The 13,665-nt window shown below is 37.4% G+C and overlaps 1 pseudogene across 1 annotated transcript in view; it reads right to left on the bottom strand.

Moving 5' to 3' along the window:
• Positions 1-6,054: 6,054 nt before the first annotated feature.
• LOC311622671 (large ribosomal subunit protein eL8-like) overlaps positions 6,055-13,665 on the bottom strand; it is a 43,474-nt pseudogene continuing 35,863 nt past the window's right edge. Inside the window, exons 3-4 of the transcript in view lie at positions 7,266-7,957; positions 6,055-6,147 (exon numbers count right to left, since the gene is read on the bottom strand). The product of the transcript in view is annotated as a large ribosomal subunit protein eL8-like (transcript). The remainder of the gene's footprint in view (positions 6,148-7,265; positions 7,958-13,665) is intronic.

The following is a 13,665-nucleotide window of genomic DNA, read 5'->3' as shown; positions in this document are numbered from 1 at the left end:
ACTGTTCCATCTAATTAGCATATTTGCTATTTATTATATGGGATCATTTAATTTAAGAGTGGTCTTGCCCTAGCCGATTTGGCTCAATGGATAGATAGTCAGCCTGCAGCCCGAAAGGTCTCCAGTTTGATTACAGTCAAGGGCACATGCCTGGGCTTCAGGCTCAGTACCCAGTGGGAATGTGGGAGGCAGCTGATCAATGATTCTCTCTCAACATTGATGTCTATATCTTCTCTCCCTCTTCCTTCCTCTCTTAAATCAATAAAAATATTCTTTAAGAGTGGTCTTGTTTACATGAGATATGGGAAAGAAAATGGGTGTGAAGCAGAAATAAACATACAGTATTGAGTAAGGAAGTATTAAAATAAGATGGGTGGTTAGGGCAGGATTACCTCAAATAAAAATAAAGGTCTTACTACATTGTTTGGAGAGGTAATATATTTGAGTTTGAATCTTACATTCTAAATTTTGTATTTAAATGTGTTACAGTCCAGATTTCAGTATTCTGAAATGGCAACAAACATGAAAAATCTAATTTTGAAGAATTCAGAACTGAAATAGAGTGCTCAGCTTCTTGAAGAAAATTGACAGCAAAAGAAAATTAATTTTGAGTGAAACATATAGTTTATAGGAATATTTAAAATAGTAAACATAAAAATACTTGTGTCACTTCAACCTTGAGTACCTGGTTTTATTTAAAAAATTTTAAAAATAAAATGTATTTCTATTGACTTCAAAGATGAAGGAAGAGGGAGAGGGAGATTGAAACACTGATGATGAGAGAGAGTCATTGATTGGCTGCCTCCTATGCCCCATACTGAGGATTGAGCCTACAACCCTGGGAATGTGCTCTGACCAGGAATCAAACCAGGACATCCTGGTTCATAGGTCAACATTCAACCACTGAGCCTCACCAGCCACACTATGTCCCATCTTCTTTATTCAATTGTCTATCCAAGGACACTTAGGTTGTTTCCATATGTTGGCTATTGAAGATTATACTACAGTGAATCTAGGAGTACATATACATTTATGAATAAGTGTCTTCAAATTTTTGGAGTAGATACCCAGAACAGGGGTTTCTAGATCATAAAAATTTGTGTTGCTTTAAGCCACATAGTTTGTTGTTATTTGTTATGGTAGAAATTGAAAAGTCATATAAGTGTTGACAAGGGAGATTCAGTGAGATAGGAATCTGTTCTTGCTCAATGGCACTAGACAAATTATAATGGAATAATGCTTCAAATGGTTTTAAGCATTTCATTGGGTTGTGTTAATGGGTTATGTTTATCTGTTGCTAAGACTTTAATAAACAAATTCTCATTTGTGTGATATAGTTTTGAATGATGAGGAATCTAAACTAACTACACATGGAGTTCAATATGTTACTTAAGGGAATCAGTGCATGAAAAATGAGCACATAAGAGTCAGAAAATAATAGACATGAAAATGGTGATCAATACCATATTGTGGATGTCTGTGAACAGTGGAGTCTAGACAGAGAGCTTTGTAAAACACACAAAGAATATTTGAAGATGATGAGAGTAGGAAACTAAATATCAGAATCCATTTCATTATCAACATCATATGTCTGGCTCTTAATTTTCTGATTTGTAAATTGAGAATAAAGGCACTTTAGCATGCAAAACATTGAAATGTTTCATTATTTTAACATTAGTGAAAAGATGTGAAGAGACTATTTCTTAAAATTTAAGGGTGTATGGTTTATCTTGACAACTTTTTAATATGCAGGTTTTAAGTTAGTAGGTTGGAGTGGGGGTCTGAGAATCTGAATTTCTATCAAAGTTCTAGGTAAAGCAGAGAATTATGGTTAAAATGCATATTACCAGGCTTTGCCCCTGTAGTGTCTATTTCATTGTCTATCATGAAAACACCGAGCCTGCATTTTTAATAGGTATTTCAGGAAATTATTACAGTCCCAAGACGTCTAGGAAGCATTGCACAGGAGCATTTAATCCATATTTTTGACCTACTAATTACTAATCAGGAACAATAAAAATAATCAAGAGCAGTGAAACATCTATTAATAGACACTAGGCTGTAACTGATCAAACTGTGTGCACACTGGGAAAATTTACTGAGCCTGCAATTTTTTTGTTTTCATTCAGGTCAAAGGAGAAAACTTAATTAAAGCTAGCGACAATGTGAGGGGAAAGCTGTCAGGAAAAGCAAAAGAATAACATAACACAGCTGAAGCAAATAGAGGTTGTCACAGCCTTTTAAATTATTTTTAAAATTGAGATATTAAAATTTTGATAGTTCAGATTTCTGTGTGCATGCATGCCTGGGTGTTTGCGCACGTACACACACACACACACACACACACACACACACACACACACACTCACTCCCATTCAGTATTTTCAAACATTTTAAATGTATGAACAAAAGCAAAAATATGCAGCTAACTCTATTTTTTTGTCCCTAGTGTGTGAAAATACATACTCATACGCGCTGATCAATCCAATGTCAGAAAACAATTACTTTTATCTGAAAATAATTAGAATTCCAAAGTGATTTTTTTTTTATTTAGTCTGTTAACCATAATGCCTGTTTTTCCTCGTCTTGGTTATGAAAAGAATGCACACCCTCTGTAGTAAACACAAATCTTCAGGGAAGATGGATTTTGTTTTCTGTCCCCAGGCTCCTCACAGTGTAGTCGTGTTGAGTGAATGACTCATCCTTGGTTAAAATGGCCTTTTTCTCTTCCTGGGAAGTTGATATGTGTTTCAAGCTTAAGAGGATGAGTACTACTTAATAGCACAGTTTTATTTGCGCCCATTATTTTAAAAGTCTCTCTTTTTCTATTAGAGCTTAAAAGTGGAATCCTAACATGTACTTTTCTTTGGCCTAGGATTTTTCCATCCAGAAGTGGCATTTTATAGATTAATCTATACTTTTAAAATATTTTAGAGCCATGCCATTGTCTCTTGAGTGCTTTACTTATATTAAAAAGAAAAAAAAAACTAGCATAAAATCCGCTCCATAAGAATAGGCAATTTCCTTCCGTTACAGTTTGGACTACTTCCAGATGGTTTAATGTTTTATAATATCCATCCTGCTGTCCAGGTTGTATCAAAATCGCAAATGGACAAAGAGAGATAAATCATTTAAAATGACTGCATCTAAGAGCTCTTCTCCCTAGCTCTCAAACCCCAGCGATTCCAAATATTACAGCATTGTAGGGACTCCCAGGCAAGAAAAGCACATCTTTTATTTAATTATTCTTCATATTATTCTTGGCAACTTGGTAAGTACTAAATGTTATTAGAGCTATCTTTAAACTGGAGAATCCGTGTCAAAAAGATGAATACCAGTATATGTAAGCAGAAATGGGTGTAAGAGCATCTTAAACACCAGGTAGTGTCCTCAAGTAAATCATCCTGCCTTACAAGAAAAGAGCATAACTCTAGTTAGAGGCATTACAACGCACTAAAAAGTATCTTCCAAGGTATAGTTTTATTTTGGAATAATGGAACACTACAAGGTATTTCTTTGTGGCACATTATCCTGTCTGCAGACAATTGCAGATCTCTCTAAACATAACAATAGCCTTTCTGTGACAATGAGTGACTTAGGTTTTTTAGCAACTTGATGATGAAGATGACCGAATATCCATGAGGAATGGAGCAAGGCTACACCTGTGAGTGGAAAAGTAGCAGCTGTCATTCATATTAACCAAGAATATTTACTCATTTTTGTGATTTCCACCATAATCGTGACTTTGTTTTTCTTGCATTGTTTGTGAAATAACCTAATATTTTTCTTGACCTTTCATGGCTATAGAGTGGTTCTGTTGGACATTTATAGAGTGGCCCTGTTTGACATTAATAACCTGTGAAAATTTTTATGTTAAACAGAATAGTACAAAAGCCTAGATGTTTCCATTATGACAGCTTTTTAAAAAATGTTCTTGTGGTGAAACTGATTAATAAGATTATATAGGTTTCAATATTTCTATGATACATCACCTGTATATTGCATTGTATGTTTACCACCCAAAGTCAAATCTTCTTCCATCACCATATATTTGACCCCCATTACTGTTTTAAAAATATATTTTTTATTGATTTCAGAGAGGAAGAGAAAGGGAGAGAGAAAGAGAACATCAATGATGAAAGTGAATCATCAGTTGGCTGCCTCATGCACGCCCCTACTGGAGATTGAGCCATAATCTATGCCCTTGACCAGAATCAAACCTGGGACCTTTCAGTCCTTAGGCCCACACTCTTATCTACTGAGCCAAACCTGCTAGGGCTGACTGCCTTTAGTTTTTACTACCCACATCCCCTTCCCTCTGGTAACTACCATACTGTTGTCTGTGTCTTGTTTTTCTTATTTGCTCATTTGTTGACACTTATTTGGATTTAATTTGTTGTTCTTTTCCTGGTTTATTAGATGGGGTAATAGATAATTCATTTTTATTTTTCTTCCCATAATACATCAATTTAATGTCACAATTTTTCTGTAACCTCTTAGCTAGAAAAATATTGAAATTTTAAATCTGTATGTGGCATTTTTTTTTATAAAGTAGACTATCTGACAAACTCTAATTAGTGATGTGCAGTTGATATTCCAATATTTCTTAGCTCTTCGAAGATTCTCACCTTTACTCTTCACCTTTTGATTGTAGGCAAGAGCAGACAGAATAGCATAATCCACATTTTTGTGCCATAAAACTCTCTCAGATACAGGAATATGATCATAGGGTGATTTTTCAATGAATGTTATAGATTGTGAATGGAGTAATTCTAATTGGAATAATTCTATTATAGAATTCTAATGTATGACTGTTATGGTGAAAATATAATAATGAATAGTTAAGAATAATATTCAACACAGTGGGATAATGTTATTAATGTGAATAATGTATTGATATATCTAGAATGTTGAAGGCACTATCTAGAATGTTAAAGGCACTATGCATATTACTTTGGATTATTTTGCTTATTTTTATAGCATCACTTTAAGTTACACACTTTCTAATGCTGAAAATGACTTTTAGGATACTTAATTTATTTGCAATTATTTTTCAGCTAGCAACCAGGCAGTCTAATCCTATGTACCTTTAACATTTGTTCTGTACAAATGAAAATGCAGGATCCGTCTTTAACCAAGGGAAACACATTTTTATGTCATACATTTTTTAACCTTTCTAGAACATTTAATAATATATCTGGTTTTAGTATATTTATTTTATCTAAAACCATATGAATTGCTCCATTTGTGTGCTCCTGGAACGTAAGCTAACTTCAAAGATGGACAGTGAATGAATTAACACACTCACCTTGGAGATAGGAAAGAGCCCATTCTAAGGAAAGAGATTCATGGAATCCGAACTATTTAACAAAAGTGTCTAACTACTTTGAAATATATTTGAAATTCAAATTTAACTCTTACTAGATAATTACCAAGCAATGCAATGATGTTAAATATCCCTATGAAAAACTCCAGAGCACCTTTATCTATGTACTAAATAGTGAAACATAAAGCACGTCTACCTTTGATTCATGTCAGTCAATCTTTTGGACTTTTGTGCAGAGGTGTTTTAAGCCATGGTAAATCTAATGTAGTAGAAATATCAAAACATTCACACAATGTAGGGGACATTTTGCATACATTTCCTCATCAGGACAAGTTTCTTTCGTAAAACTCGTAACAATTATTTGAAATTTGTTATTGTATTTCTCCAAAGTTGTTTCATAACCTCTTACATTTTTATTTAAAACAAATTAATTGGCACCTTCGGCCATTATTTTTTTAATAAAAATTACTAGTTAGATTCTTATATTATTGAAAAAGCACTTTTCATCTACCAATTATTTTATTTTATTGTATTTTAAAATTGAATATATTAAATTGCACTTTAAAAAAAAAGTCTGAAACTCTGCTCATCCCAGAACATTTAATACTACAACATTAATAATAAGAAGAAAAAAGATTTGAAATATAACGCACAATTGTCTGATTTGGAGAACACCCTCCCATTTTTTTTTTTTTTTACCATATCAAAATTTTCTATTATTCCTTTCATTACTCAGAAAAGATCCAAATGAATGCAAAGAGTTTGCACATCTCATCTTCGGCAGAGGCCAGGTCTACATCTGAGCCCCAGGGACCCAGGTCCTATTGGGAATGAAATATGAGCACGGAAGCTCATTCCTGTCTTATCTTGAGTAGCAGCTTTGCAGTTTTTCTGGTACCTTGAATATTCTAAAGGATTATACTGAAGATGGGCTTTTCTCAGATGGATATTTGTTCTGCTTTCATCAGACACACTCACAGACAAACCAGAGCACCTTTAGAAGTATTGGTTTCCCTTATCAGCGGGCATCTCTATTTTAGACTCACAGTAATGATTTGCAGAAGTTTTCATTTGTGATAGAAAGGATTTTTCTACTTCTTCTATAGTAAGCTACCTGCGATTCTCTAGTGTTAGTTAAACTTTGTTTAGTGCATTATGAAATAAAATGCAATCATTTCTAGGAAAAAAACAGTTTCCTATTTCTTTACAACAAATTCTGCTGGCAATCTTTCCACTATCAGCAACAATAACAGTCACAGAAGAAAGGTTTCGTCCCAAAGAGCCAAACTTAACTTAATATTTACAGGAGAAAAGGTACAAAAGTTCCAGAAAAAAAGCTGTACTGCTGCAATATTGTGGTGGAAAACACATAATTGGTTCCCTTGAAAGCCCGATCAGACCACGAATATGAGCTCACATCAAATTGTCCAATTAGGTCAAGATCCAGGGGAGGAAACGCTTTCTCAGGGGCATTTTTCTACTAAAAATAAAGTCAGTAAAATAATAATCTTTATTATTATTAACATTGTGAGTCGTGATTCCTATGATGGAAGGCTTTTTTCGCTTAAAAGTAAGGCAAAAATATATTTAAGGTTTGTGTTTTTTTTCTCTAAATTGTGTCTGCTAAATATTGGTGGATTTGTTTTATTACAAATAGTTTTTTGTTAATCAACCATGACGTTTTCATTGCATTATTTTAGCATGAATATGAGTAAACGCTGAGCTTCAGAAACTTCAAGGCACACACACAGCAAAACATTCATTTATTAAAGATGATTTTTATTAGAGGTACCCTTTCCGAGGACCATGAAAATAAGCAAATGCTTCTTGCCTAATATAAACTTGGGGTGATTTTGTTTTGTTTCACTGGTTGAAGGAGAATATTTATTACTTTTATGTACTTATGTGCAGAAAGCTCCACAGTGCACACACAGCCCACCTCAGTGGCCAGTTCCTTAGCCTTGGCCTTTTCCAACTTGGCAATGTGGGCCACCGACTTTGGATCCAAGACGTTGCCTCCGCAGTGGTGACAAGACCTCGTTGTATCTGTCCTTGTAGTTGGTCCAGAATAGCCTCCACCAGCTCCCTTACCTTCTGAGTTAACCTGTGTGAAGTCAAAAGTGATTCAGGTCTTCCTGTAGACGAGATGCCCCAGCCTGGCAATTAGAACCCCTATCTCCCAGCAGAGGGCAGGCAGGGAAACACCCAGCTCCCTGGGCCCACGCTGTGGGCTGTCACCAACAGCTGGGCCTTCTTGCTCCCAACCAGTGTGGTGACCGTGTTCACCCCCGCTCGAAGGATCGGTGGCCCCTTGGTGGGACATCCTTTTTGCCCGCAGCTGTTTTTCTCAGCTTGGGCCAACATTACCTCTGCTTCTTCTCTTGCTTTGTCTTAGGTCTGTGCTTGTGTGCCAGCTTAAGCAGAGAGTAGCCAGCTGGTGGTCCAAGGCCTGAGTGAACTGGTAATGGCAGGAGGAGCTTTGAGATGCTCATAGAGAATAGTCCTTTGCTGTTGCAGCCTCATGTGGTGGGGGCCCTTGACAAAGGAATGAGGTCCCTTTTGGGCTGGATGTCCTCTCCAAGGTTGATCAGGGTGAGCCCCGGGTGGTCAGGGTGGTGGGTAACAGTGGGGCTCCAGTGTTCAGTGGTGGGTTAGAGGGGAGGCTGCAAGTGTTCAAAGTGGTGGATTACAGGGTGGGGCCGGGTTTCCAGCCTGGTGGATTGCATGGGAGGCCCCAAGTTTTCAGCATGGTGGATTAGAGGTGAGACTCCAGATGTTCAGGGTGGTGGATTATAGGGGAGGCTCAAGGTGTTAAGCATGTTGAATTACTGAGCAGCCCAGGGTTCTATGAAGTTGATTTCAGGCGGGTGCCCAGTGGTCAGGGTGGTGGATTACAGGGCTTCCCAGGTGTTCAGTGAGATTGATTAAAGGGTGGTCCCAGGTATTCAGCATGGTGGATTAAATGGGAGGCCCCAGGTTTTCAAGGTAGTGGATTACAAGGGTTCCCTGCTGATCAACATGGATACAGGGAAGGCCCCAGGTGTTTAAGGTGGTGGATTACTGGGTGTCCCAGGTGTTCACTGCGGTGGGTTAGAGGGAGGCCCCAGTTGTTTAGCATGATTGATTACTGAGGGGCTACAGGTGTCCAGTGAGTGGATTACAGGAGATCCCAGGTGTTCAGCATAATTGATTACCAAGGAGGCACAGGTGTTCAATGAGGTTGATTACAGGTAGGACCCAAGTGGTCAAGATTGTGGATGACAGGGGAAGCACAGGTCTTCAAGGTGGTGGATTACTAGAGAGGCCTCGGGTGTTCAGGGTGGTGGATTAGATGGGAGGCCCCCGGTGATCAGGGAGGTGGATTATAGGGGTTCCCAGGTTTTCAGCATGATTGATTACTGAGGGGCCACAGATGTTCAGTGAGGTTGATTAAAGGGTGCCCCAAGCGTTCAGTGTGATGTATTACAGGGGAGGCCCTGGTGATCAGCGTGGTGAATTAGAGGGGAGGCCCTCGGTGTTCTCCATGGTGTATTCCAGGGGTTTCCAGGTGTTCAGCATGGCAGATTACAGGGGAGACCAAAAGTGTTCAGGGTGGTGGGTTACATGGGTCTGCAGACATTCAGCGTGGTTGATTAGAGTGTTGGGCTCAGGTGTTCTGTGGGGGCGGATAAGATGGGGGGCCTTTTGTCAAATAGGGATTGGACACCTTCTTGGCCTCCTGCTTCTTCAGGAGCCACCTGCTTCCTCTTAGCCTTCTTTCCCTTTGGCATCTTGGGAGGTGGGGGGAAAAGGGATTGTGCAAAATATATATGCAACCGCCTAGATTTGTTTTTTAAATAATCCGATGAAAATGTTTTTGTGCTTCAAATTGTTTTGTATTAGCTGACTTTAAACTGTATGGGACTCACACTTACCTCTTAGCCTAGCAGCAGTCTCTAATTCACTTTTGTGCTTGTTAGATGTGCGGAATGCATCATTTCTGGCAGTGGACATAGGCATCTAGCTCTAAGGCTATTGAATCTGATATATCATGGATGCACTTAACTTTTTGGGAATGTCTTTAGATGGAAAGCATATGAATAAGTAGCCATTAAATGTAATGGCAAGATAGAATCATCTCATCGCTTTAAAGTATATATGAATATATATATATATATATTATACATATTAATGCATATATTACATAAATATGTAGATACATTTTGTTCATCTAAAGTAAAAAAGCATGTTATTTAAGTAAATAATATATATTTTAATATCACTAAATTCTTACGGGTAGTTTTATAATAATATAAATTTCTCAAAAGTATCATTGCACAAATATAGTCTAAGAAGACAGTTATTTTTCCGCATTTGCAATTCTATGGATACTAGAGAGTAGACAAAATATTTCCTATGTGACTGCAAGAGGCAGTGAATAACTAAAAGAAAATAAGATCACTTTAGGTATTCAACAGAATCAAATATGTGAGGATTTTTAAATTACTAAGTACAACATATATTAAATAAACATATGATGTTATTTATGTTAACTTTAGGATATTGGTGCCTTCAGTGAATGAGATTCTAATAAGTCTTAAATTGGTAATTTGAAGTTTTCTTTAAAGATATTATGTGCTGTTAAAATTATTGTGTATCATGAATATTTTATATGAAAAATGGTTTAAGTTGAAATGGCATTTTATACAATAACTATTATGTAATTAGCATTTTTAGCCACTATTAGAATTATTAGGAAGTAATGTACAGATAAATGTATAAAAACAGTATGATCAAAATTTATTCATGAGAAATACTATACTTTAAACCAGGTTAACTAGGGGAATACCATATTGTTAAGCTAGATTATATTTTTAGAAATAGATTATATTTTTTTAAAAAAAGTTTTTTCTAATATGATTTATGTGCTTGCAAGTGGTTTTTATATATTTTATTGATTTTAGTGAGGAAGGAAGAAGGAAAAAGAGAGAGAAACATCAATGATGGGAGAGAAGGAGAGAATCATTGATCAACTGCCTCCTGCACACCCCATATTGGGGATCAAGCCCACATGTGCACTTGACCAGAATCAAACCTGAGACCCTTCAGCCCTCTATCCATTGAGCCAAAATGGCTAGGGCCAAGTGGTTTTTGACTTTCAGAAAATAATATATTTTATGTGTTAATTGTAACTCATTATTTTCCCATTATTATAAATTATAGTAATATTTAATAATGTCATAATCTAATTTATAATGGCCAGTAACTTTTTACCTATACTCATTAAAATTTATTTTGAAATGTACACTTTGTTGTTAAAATTTGGGAATGTCCAGATATGGGGATAGCATATTTTTGTTAAAGTATAACTTGCTACTCTTCTTATACTTCAAAAATTAAGTTAAAATATCGCTACATGAAAGATACAATTCCTTAAGACTATTACATTAAAATTGCTATTCTGGAGGAAATCTATTTTTTGCTACTCAATTAAATAATAAAAATACTTGCTGCATATCTTCAAAGTTTGATAATATGGAAAAAGAAATTATGAAATTGAGGGCAGTGACCTTTGAGCTTTACTAAACCTTCTCATAGAGCAGAAAATATAAAGAGCATACTTCTCTGCAGCACACGGATGGGTGGGAATAGAGTATGTCTGAGATTCGGGGTTGAGTAGTTAATATTGATTTTGGCTCTGAAAGAAATCATCATTGACAGACTTTGTTTTAAAGAGTTGCTTTCTGACCATTCCTAAAAATACTCATCCTCTTTCTTTAAAGGTTTTATTATTAGGTTTATTTAAGAATACAAAAACATTGTTAATTTCAGAAAATAGCATATGATAAGAAGATCAGAACAAAATTGCACTGAAATGTTGGAAGTGTTGAAATGATAATATTATAGGAAACATTATGATATTTATTCATTTATATATTTTCTGAATGGCTTAGATGAGGTCTCAATTGCACATAAAAACCAACAATGATAATAGCAGCAGCAATTCAGATTTTTAAAAATTTCTTTATTAAGGTATTACATATGCTTCCTTACCCCTCATTGCCCCCTCTAACTACCCTTTGATGCCCCCGCCCCCCCTGTTGTCTGTGTCCATTGGTTAGGCTTATATGCATGCATACAAGTCCTTTGGTTGATCTCTCCTCTTTACCCCCATCCTCTCCTACCTTCCCTCTAAGGTTTGATAGTCTGATTGATGCTTCTGTCTTGGAACCTGTTTTTGTTCATCAGTTTATGTTGTTCATTATATTCCACAAATGAGTGAGATCATGGCTTATTTCACTTAGCATAATGCTCTCCAGTTCCATCCATGATGTTGCAAATGGTCTAAGAATTCCTTCTTTTTTTACCACAGCATAGCATTCCATTGTGTAGATCAGTGGTTCTCAACCTTCCTAGTGCCGCGACCCTTTAATATAGTTTCTCATGTTGTGGTGACCCCAACCATAAAATTATTTTTGTTGCTACTTCATAACTATAATTTTGCTACTGTTAATGAATCGTAATGTAAATATTTGTGTTTTCCAATGGTCTTTGGCAACCTTGCTAGCTGCTGTAGAGCAAATAGACTGAACAGTGGAACAACTGAACAACTAGTCACGATGATGTGTGCTGACCACCAGGAGGCACAAATGGAACAAGGTGGGCATCAGCTGCAACAAGATAGTAAAGGAGTAGGTGAGCAGGGACACCAAACCAAAGTGAGGCGCCAGTTGCTGTTATTGAGGAGAGTCTCTGGTGTTTTCTAAAAATCATTTGCTCTTGCACACTATGGCCCCATCCAGCACTAGCACCTGCTGCCGCCACCCAGTGCCAGCCCAGTGGCTTGCACTCGGTGTGCAAGCAGTTGCTTCCATCCATAATCACCCCTGAGGGCTTCTCCATCTCTCCCTGCTCCTGAGGGGGGGCTTGGGACAGCAGCCACCACTCACATCCACTGACAGCACTGGCCCTACTTGCACTTGCTGCTGGTGCCGACCCCAATTGCTCCACGCTACCATTGTCAGCATGTGGGAGCAGTGGTGGCAGGAGTGGGGCTGCTGTCAAAGAGGGGACCTGGGGCCATGGCAGGAGGCACCAGGTGGGAGCACAGAGAATGGGCCAAGACCTGCCCCTGTACCCACTGCAGCCTAGTGGCCCACAGTTCCTTTCAAGGTACATGAATTCATGCACTGAGCCCCTAGTTATTAAATAATGGCAAATTATTTAAAACAAAACAAGATCAAATAATGTTAGTAACTTGAAAAAGCAGTTGTTCTTACAGATCATAATAAATTATAACTGCCTCCTTTTGTGCTGTATGGAAATTATACATTGGTATCTAACAAACAAGGCTCATGTGTGTAGTTATGAGTAACTTTGCTTTGTTTAGAAATGTATTTAATCAAAAGAATGTTTTCTATTATCAGAAGAAAACTCAGGGAAGCCTCATGACTTTTAAGGTTACTCTTATGTAATCATGACTGCTGTATTTGCCTTGAGTCACTACATGTTTTTCATTTGATCATTAGAATGTCCACTCGCATGAAATAGTGTTAGCCTGTCCCTACTGGGCCATCCTTTCTTTCATTTCCACCTAGTCTTTTCTGTCAGCTTTCAAGGCATGCTTTCTGACTACGTTGGGGTTGCTCTTTGGAAAGAAAGGAGGTGTAAGAGAAGCATAAAAATTACTTTTAGCAAGCATTATTTCCACATCTTCTTGTAATCTCTGGCCCCAGGAGTATTTAAATATCTCTTCTGAGAGTAGTTAATGGCTGTTTAAGAGCTGTCAGTTGCTGAAGATCTCTTAGCTGCATTTCACTAGGCATGAGTGATTCATTGATCTCTGACTATCATTCTCGTCAAATTCTGACCCACCTCATATAATCTTTTTATTGGGGTTCATTCTCTCAAGCTGGGACTACTCCCTGCAGATCCTTTGCCAAAATGCAGTCAGAAAACCTGCAACAACTCTTCTCTGCCTACCTTCCAGTTCACTAACAGGTCACCTCTTGTTTTCTCAATGTCCTGGGGTGGAATCAGACACCTAGTCATTCTGACCCTCCAACTCGGCTTCCTTGATGGTACATTAATGCTGTTCTCATTTGACTGGAAGTGAGGTGAAGGAATCCCCAAACCCTCCTACCTGAAAGGACTATGGGATTTATAGAAGGCCAGCAGATCTCTCCAAACAAATATTTCTCAATAATAATCTGCCAGTCTCACAACCTCAACCTGTTTATGTCTCCCCGGTGGCTGAGGCTTTTCAACAGTCTGTTCCCAAGGCTTGTCCGATTACTGCACTTGTGGGATGTCTTCATCCCTCAACCAAAACAGAGACGGAAAGAACACCATTTACCCAC

This window comes from Pipistrellus hanaki (assembly GCF_964339955.1).
Source record: "Pipistrellus hanaki genome assembly, chromosome: 5".
In the NCBI taxonomy this organism is placed as follows: domain Eukaryota; kingdom Metazoa; phylum Chordata; class Mammalia; order Chiroptera; family Vespertilionidae; genus Pipistrellus; species Pipistrellus hanaki.
The sequence above is the reverse complement of the archived record's forward strand: the minus strand, read 5'-3'. Positions and strand labels throughout refer to the sequence as shown.